Genomic DNA, 9,388 nt, shown 5'->3' with positions numbered 1-9,388 from the left:
AAAGTGAATGGAAAAAAGAGAAATCTAAATCACATCAATATTTGGTATGACCGCCCTTTGCTTTCAAAACGGCATCAATTCTTCTACATTTACACAGTCAGCTGTATGCTTAACCAATTAGACCACGACGACACACTTAACCCTTATAATTTTGAAGGCATTCTTTCTTTGCACCATTTTTCCACAGATGCCTAAAATGTAGTTCATCACTCATGGGCTTTGATGTTAAGGAATGTTTACTATGCAGTATGTTTTATTGCAAGATGTGTCGCTATCGAGCAGAGTAAGCTACACGTTTTTAATACATTCACGGAACAGATTCCTAAAATATAACTTTTATTAAATATTTAAAAAATTGGGGCTACATAAACATACACTAACGATACGACGAAAAAACGAACAACACAGGCACACACCAACGTCGTACCAATTGTGGTGGTCAATTAGGACCAACAACTATGACTGTGAATTGGAGGTGTGTCCATATGTTGGAAGCAGCAACCAGTGTATCGGAGAGGTGGTATCCCGTGTACTCTACACTCGTGGACAGGAGTCTGTTGCATTCAATATTCCTCACACTACCAATGCGGAGCCTGAGTTTTGAATGATTTTATTCAATACCTAAATACAAAGGTGTGTTATACTGGGATATATTCAATGAAGCCTCCTCTGATTTGAGCCCTACCGACTTCCCAGAATACTTAGTGTCATTGTATGCTCACGGTAAGTAGTGTGGATCTCACAGCAAGCACGGGTATGTTGCTATACCAGTTTTTTCTTAAAGCAAGAGTGGTTAAATATAACCTTATGTGGATAAGATTTTTACAAAGGTTAAATAGGTCCAGGTTTACAAAAAAGGTACAGAGGGATTTGACATGTTTCTGTCGGTATAACCAACCTCCTCAGCAATCTGAACAAGTAACAGGCCCTCTGTGGTTCCAGAGCACCTGTATAGACCCTCTGATTGAAATGTCAGTGGTTCCCTATAGGGTAGCCAGTATATGTCATGCTACTCCTACTGGAATGACTGAACCATTCCACATAAAATACGGAGGATTTTCAAGTCTATGCCTACATAAGGAAGCAACCACAGTATAGGTGCACTCAGCATAGAAAAAGAAGCAGGGATATCTTTCTAAGTCTGCCTGTAGAGTTCAAGAAAAACTGATGTTCCCTAGGAACGATATCCCAGTGGATAGCCTAGACCCCAGCAGTTCAAGAGCAAATCAAAGGAAAAAGAAAAAAATTGTCTCCAGTCTACCATCAAGGCTGGATGCTATGCTCCATTTTTGTATTTTTCTTTTTTCTGCATGAGGTGCTCAGCCAATCACAGGCAGCTCTCGCCTGTCATTCATTCGGCGAGAGCTGCCTGTGATTGGCTGAGGTGCTTAGCCAATCACAGGCAGCTCTTTCAGCAGGCGAGGATTTTAAATCCCCACCTGCTGATAGATCAACACCACAGTCCAGGGGACAGCAGGAGAAGACTCGACTGAGCCCCTGCAGCTAAAGCAAGGTGAGTATCAATTTTTTTTTTTTTTTTTTTTAAACCACTTCTACTTGATTTTCAGGGAAGGGCTTATATTTAAAGCCCTTCCCTGAAATCAAGTGCCAGCAGAGGAATCCTCTACTGCAGCTGACATCTGTGACAGCTGTGGTAGAGAAATGAAGAATTCCTCTGCTGCATCTGTCACCAATGTAGCAGCAGGGAATTCTTTTACCTAGTGGGGATGAAGGAAATATCTGCCGTATGCGGCAGAGGTGTTCTTCATCCCCGCAGGCGTCACTGCAGCGGAGGACAAAAACACACTCGTGTAAAGCCACCCTTGGGTTGGTTTCACACGGCCGAGAAAATCGTGTGAGTTTTTTGCGTTGCTACACTACCAGATTCATGTGAATATTGACTGCGATGCGGTGGAAAAAAAATCGTGGCATGTTCCATATTTTAGCATTCCTCAGAACACATCGCCCAATGATTCCAGTGGAACCTTAAATACATTGCATGGCTCTCGCATGCTGGATGATGAACGCTCGACATGAGGTTTTCCCTTGAAATCAATCGGAAACACTTCTGATCTGCTATCGTACGTGAAACTCGAGAGCGAGGCTTAAATTTACAGAAGCGATGTGGACATTTTTGCCTCAAAAAAAGCTTCATATTCACAGGTAAAAAGCAAGTTGACAAACGCGATATTGGGCTGCGCACTCGCCAATGTGTAGGTACCCTTGCAAGGAGAGATACTCAAAGTTTGAAGATGGCAAATTTTTCCAAATTGTCTGTAAATTTAGATTTTTCTTGTTAATAAAAACAAGATTTATTGATGACAATTTACCACTAAAAAACTACACTATGTCACAGAAAAAAAACACACAATCTCAGAATCGCACCAATAAGTAAAAGCATTTTAAAGTTATTACCACAAAGTCACAGATGTCAGATCTGAAAAATAAGGCTTGCTCCTTAAGACCAAGATAGGCAATGTCCGTAAGGCGAATCTCACACAGGCAAGCCCGATATCACGCTCGCACACATGCGATGTCCCCACGGATGTGAGGCATATTTGTGCTAAAAGCCCCTCCCGGCACTTCAGTACAGTTGTGAGCCTCCGTTTGAATTCCGTTTTTGTTTTACTCAATGGTGGAGAAAAAAAACAGATGTAGAAGAGACGGAAGCCCTGAACGAAGCCCTAACACAGCCTTAGCATAACATGAAACTAACCAAGATCCTTGTAATAAGGGGCCAACCAACACTATTAACACAAAAAGGCAATCCCGAGACCTATGATCCCCAAAACAGTACCTGGAATTGATAGTTTACTCAGAGGAACATCCCACAATTCTTCACACAGATGGGACATCCATTGTTGGTAGCCAGTCGCCCGGTTGTCACATTTCTGTAGAACATCTCCCATATTGTGGCTGTGCGAGCTCCTGAGATTGTAGGGAAATGGTCATTAGTCTATGATAAACACTTCCAAGTAAAAAAAAGAAAGGTTCATATATGAAGTAATTCAAAAATATTCCAAATTCCAATCAGGAAACCATTTTTCTGTAATACAATAGTTTACTCTGCTGGATTATTTATTGTACGGCAAGAGAAGGATTCAGCATCCAGAAAATCACAGCTTATTAAGACATATTAAAATCACAACAGGACAGACATACATGGTGCAACAATCTGACACGTTTCAGGCTGTCACAGCAGCTCTTATGACCCTGCGGACTTGTGGTTTTGGTTTCTGTATTGCGGATGACCGCAGACACTCGTCATCAGTCAAGCGCTGTAGTTTTTTTTTTTTTTTTTTTTTCAATATTCAGATTTTCTGCACTGCTGCTTAGCGATGGCGCGGGTACATTGCTGATAGGTTGCAAGTCGGACGGCCTCCATTGACTTCAGTGGAAAGGGTTAGTCGTCCCATTAAGGAAGGTGACACCATAAGAAATATACTGGATTTTTAAGTTGAAAACTAGCATCCCCTTTGGTGTATATAAGAGATCGGACTTGAGTTTGCACTGGGATTTTTAAAAAAAAGGAAAGATATTTTACCTAAAAAATAACTACAGTAAAACCTCTACTAGCATTGACATCTACTAAGGCTGGTTTCAAGTAAAGCAGTTTTTTTTTAGCCAAAATTTTGTCTCTAGTAACATTGGTTGCCTCTAGTGGGCCGACACACGCTGGTGTTATGTGACCTTGCTGATTAATCCACGTGATCTTCTGCTTGGCATCTTCTCCTCCTCCTGCTGGTAATGCAACCCCCCCCCCCCCCCATCTCCATTATCAGTGATGGGTAATACATTAGTACAGTACTGTACAACTACACTCCAATGCACCAGCACAGAGAACACAGTGATAACGCTGAGGACAGGTAATGATGTACTGTAGTACAGCAGATGTCACCTGCAGTCTTATGTAACAGCACAGAGAATACAGTGATAATGCTGAGGACAGATGATATAGTAGATGTGACCTGCAGTCCTATGTAACACCACAGAGAACACACAGTAACATGTTAAATGTTCATTTATTCTTTTCAGTAGTCTTTTATATTCATTTATTATTGTTTTTGGCATTAAAGACCATATTTATCCTCCATTAAATATGGTTTGCTGTGTTTTTTAAAATGTCTAGAACGAATTGGATTTACATTGATTCCTATGGAAATAATTACCTCGAGTAGCAACGGTTTCAGGTAAAGCTGATTGCTTTCGGATGGATTACCAACGTTAGTAGAGGTCTTACTGTAATATGTTATAGTCTAAGAGTGGCTTCACACAGGGAAATTCGTGTGTGCAAAGTATGCACATGCTGTACACAGAATAGAACACATTGATTTCAATGGGTTCCATCACACTTCCCTTTTTTTTCAGGCGTATTTCACATGTGTGAGAAAAAAAAACCTAAAACCTTCTATCTCTTACTCCGCACAGATGAATGACACTCAACAAATTTTTTTTAGGTCTGCGTAAAAGATCTGATCCGCGATTTATTACTACCATTCTTCCACCGCATGCGCTTACACTGCAGGATTATCAGGCAAATCGCTCGATAACCGCACCATGTAAAAAGGCCTTTAGAGTTCCTGTCCACGGGCGTATACGTAAAACGCTGTGGGTCGCCCTGCAGCATTTTACTGATCTTGTAAACATCTGCTGGCAGAGAGTGTAAAGCGGGGCTGCGTATAAAAACGCTGCCCATATGCAGCGTATTGACAGCGTATCATACGCAGCTTATACCAATGTATAGGGCTTGCGCTGCGTGGTAGGCTGACAAATAGAGCATGCATATCTACACGCACATGTGCATAGATCGATGAAAGCCCACTGACTCCATTTGCCAAGTATCACATGGCCGTGCATCTGACAATTAAGGCCTCATGTCCACGGGGAAAATCAGGCCCGCGCAGATTCTCCATGCAGAATCGTGCAGTGGGGCCCTCCTTTCCCGCAGACAAGAAGCCTGAAAATAAGATATACTCACCTGTCCGGACACTGCGGATCTGCCCTCTGTCACGGCCAGATCCTCTTTCTTCGGCCCGGTGGATGTGCTCGGCACGCCAGCAGCATGCCGCGCGCATGTGCCGTACAAATCTGTTTCTTTTTTTGAACTCCTGCTCTCCCGCGGCACTGCAGAAATACAGCTGCGGGTGTGCTGCAGGATCGGACAGCTCCCATAGGCTTTAATGGAAGCCGCGGGAGACCCGCACGAAATGGAGCATGCTGCAGGTGTTTTCCCACGCGCCAGGGAAAAATTACAGCCACAGGTATTTAATTACCTGCGGGTGTCCAATGTATCCCTATGGCTGCGGATCACGCATGCGGGACACCCATGCGGATTTAATAATTCTAATTTGCCCATGGACATTGGGCCTTAGACCCAATGATCACATAAAAGTTTTTAAAAAGTTAAAGTTTCACCGGATCCGTGAAGGGAGATGAAACTACTCACCTCATGCTTCTTTAATATCCCGCGATGATCTGGTCCTTCCTGTCGCTGGCTTCTGCGCATGCGTGCCACCGGCAAAATGTCGAGAGCATGCGCAGAAGCTGGGAGTGCCTTGGAAATTTGAAATCTGGAGATTTCACGGGGGCCGTATCATTGGGTAACCGATAACGGAATCACTAAGGTGGCAGTGGGACCCCTTACCTACTGGACCCCTGTGCAGTTACACATGCTGTATGTTGTGCTCTGTCTGAATTTACAGGTTACTAGTGAAGACATTTCCAGATCGGTAACCAACTATACAAAATTGGCTGCTATCTGCACCTTTCTTCATCCTCACATCTGTGCAGGTTTGCTTCGCATTGTCCCTTGAGAAGCATTCCACCAGAATATTCTAACCACAAATATTATGTCAGCCGGGGGGCTTCCAGAGATTTTCTTAACCGGACTAACATTTCACTATTTGGAGTGATGCATGCAGAATAAATATGGAGGAAATTAGACCATTCTGTTGTAGAAATTTGCAGTAAATCCACAAAGTGTATCTGGCCCTAAAGAAAAGAACTAGCTGCTTCTTGTAGGTGACAATCCCATCAAGAACTGGGCTGGCCGCCTACTGATCTTGTCTTGAAACATCTACTTGGGTGACAACAGCCCATATTCCATGAATTGGAGAAAAACGTATAATTAAACCATACACACGTCCCAATCAGAATCCAGCTACTCAGTTTTTTAACTGTTTAAGGAACAAACAGTTTGGAAGCAGAGAGCCATTAATGGTGATAACACTGAACGGTTTCATAAGAATAAGCTCTAGACACGTCTGGTTTTAGAAAAAATCATTTTTATTCAAGTAGTTAGCAGATGTTTAAGGATTTTAATAGCTATTCTATCCCACAAACTCCCACCCCCTCCCTCCCTATTCCACAAACTCCCATCACCTCCCTCCCTATCCCACAAACCCCCACCACCTCCCTCCCTAACCCAAAAACCCCTCCCCTCCCCCATATACCCTCTCAAAAGTAACTTTCGAATTATTTAATACTACATTTCCTATAATGCTAAATTTCTGTAACATTGTTGTGTTCGGAATTGCCTGTTCAGCAACTGCACTACCACAGCCAGACTTGGCGCTGGCTACTCTGAGTAGCAGAGGCTAGGGACTGCAGGTTTTCACCCTTTAACCCCTATACAGGGATCTGGACTTCGCTGCTACAAATCCCTAGGCTGCATCTCCAGAGTAGTCGCTGACTGGTGGAGTAAACAGGCAACAAAGAAAACAACAAGCCCTAGAGTCAGTACTGGGTAATCAGTATAGCTAGGCAACAAGCCAAATCTGAATCTACAAAGAAAATCGGAATCAGTGAGTAAAACTACTTGCTATGATTGTTGCTCAAGGGCACGAAGGGGGAGCACTATCATTAGGCCAATAAGTGAGTGCACCATTACTATTGGGGTCACTATTGTTTGTGCACTATTATTTTTGGAGACATTATTACCATTGGGGCCACTATTTCGGGGTACTATTGCTATTGGGGCCATTAAAGGGGTGCACTATTGCTATTCGGGCTATTAAGGGAGTGCACTATTGGTTTTAGGGTCAATAAGGGGGCGCATTATTGCTATTGGGGTCATTAAGGGGACGCATTATTGCTAGTGGGGTCATTAAGGGGGCGCATTATTGTTATTGGGGCCATTAAGGAGGCGCTATATTGGTATTGGGACCATTAAGGAGGCGCATTATTGTTATTGGGGCCATTAAGGAGGCGCATTATTGCTATTGGGGCCATTAAGGGGGTGCACTATTGTTGTTAGGGCTATTAAGGGAGTGCACTCTTGCTATTGAGGCCATTAAAATGGGCGCACTATTGCTATTGGGGCCATTAAGGGGGCGCACTATTGCTATTGGGGCCATTAAGAGAGCGTACTATTTCTATTGGGGCCATTAGGAGGGTGCACTACTGCTTTTGGGGCTATTAAGGGGATGCACTATTGCTATATTTTGGAGACATTATTACCATTGGGGCCACTATGTAGGGTACGATTGCTATTGGGGCCATTAGGGAGGTGCACTGTTGCTATTATGGCCATTAAGGGGGCATACTATTGTTATTGGGGCCATAAAGGGGACACACTATTGGTATTGGGGCCATTAAAGGGGTGCACTCTTGCCATTGGGGCCATTAAGGGGGTGCATTATTGTTATTGGGTCCATTAAGGAGGCGCTATATTGGTATTGGGACCATTAAGGAGGCGCACTATTGTTATTGGGGCCATTAAGGAGGCGCATTATTGCTATTGGGGCCATTAAGGGGTCGCACTATTGCTATTGTGGCCATTAGGAGGGTGCACTACTGCTTTTGGGGCCATTAAGGGGATGCACTATTGCTATATTTTGGAGACATTATTACCATTGGGGCCACTATTTAGGGTACGATTGCTATTGGGGCCATTAGGGTGGTGCACTATTGCTATTATGGCCATTAAGGGGGCATACTATTGTTATTGGGGCCATAAAGTGGACACACTATTGGTATTGGGGCCATTAAAGGGATGCTCTCTTGCCATTGGGGCCATTAAGGGGGTGCACTATTACCATTGGGGCCATTAAGAGTATTGCTATTGGGGCTATTAAGGAGGCACACTATTGTTACTGGGGCCATTAAGGGAATGCACAATTCCTACTGGGGCAATTAAGGGGGTGCACTATTGCTATTCGGGCTATTAAGGGAGTGCACTATTGGTTTTAGGGTCAATAAGGGGGTGCATTATTGCTTTTGGGGTCATTAAGGGGGCGCATTATTGCTAGTGGGGTCATTAAGGGGGAGCATTATTGTTATTAGGCCATTAAGGAGGCGCTATATTGGTATTGGGACCATTAAGGAGGCGCATTATTGTTATTGGGGCCATTAAGGAGGCGCATTATTGCTATTGGGGCCATTAAGAGGGTGCACTATTGCTGTTAGGGCTATTAAGGGACTGCACTCTTGCTATTGAGGCTATTAAAAGGGGCGCACTATTGCTATTTGGGCCATTAAGGGGGTGCACTATGGCTATTGGGGCCATTAAGAGAGCGCACTATTGCTATTGGGGCCATTAGGAGGGTGCACTACTGCTTTTGGGGCCATTAAGGGGATGCACTATTGCTATATTTTGGAGACATTATTACCATTGGGGCCACTATTTAGGGTACTATTGCTATTGGGGCCATTAGGGAGGTGCACTATTGCTATTATGGCCATTAAGGGGGCATGCTATTATTATTGGGGCCATGAAGGGGACACACTATTGGTATTGGGGCCATTAAAGGGGTGCGCTCTTGCCATTGGGGCCATTAAGGAGGTGCACTATTACCATTGGGGCCATTAAGAGTATTGCTATTGGGGCTATTAAGGAGGCACACTATTGTTACTGGGGCCATTAAGGGGATGCACAATTCCTACTGGGGTAATTAAGGGGACGCACTATTGCTATTGGGGCTATTAACGGGGCGCACTATTGCTTTTGGTGCCATTATGGGAGCACACTATTACTATTGGGGTGATTAGGGGCTAACCTGTTGGAACCGGAATACCCCTTTAAAACATTACCAAACGTAAAATATAAATGTTCCATACACTCCCTCCCTATTCCACAAAACCCCACTACGTCCCACCCCCTCCCTCCCTATCACAAAAACCCTACCACCTCCCTCAGTACCCTACAAATCACCACCACGCCCTTCCCTATACCAGAAACCCCCACCACCTCCCTCCCTAACCCACAAACCGCCTCCACGTCCCTCCCTAACTTAACTTTCGAATTATTTAATACCACATATTTCTATAATGCTAAATTCCTGTAACATTGTTGTGTTCGGAATTGCCTGTTCAGCAACTGCGCTACCACAGCCAGACTTGGCGCTGGCTACTCTGGGTAGCAGGAGCTAGGGACCACTGGTTTTCACCC

The sequence above is a fragment of the Eleutherodactylus coqui genome, chromosome 1 (genome assembly GCF_035609145.1).
Source record: "Eleutherodactylus coqui strain aEleCoq1 chromosome 1, aEleCoq1.hap1, whole genome shotgun sequence".
Taxonomy (NCBI): domain Eukaryota; kingdom Metazoa; phylum Chordata; class Amphibia; order Anura; family Eleutherodactylidae; genus Eleutherodactylus; species Eleutherodactylus coqui.
Note: the sequence above shows the minus strand (reverse complement) of the source record.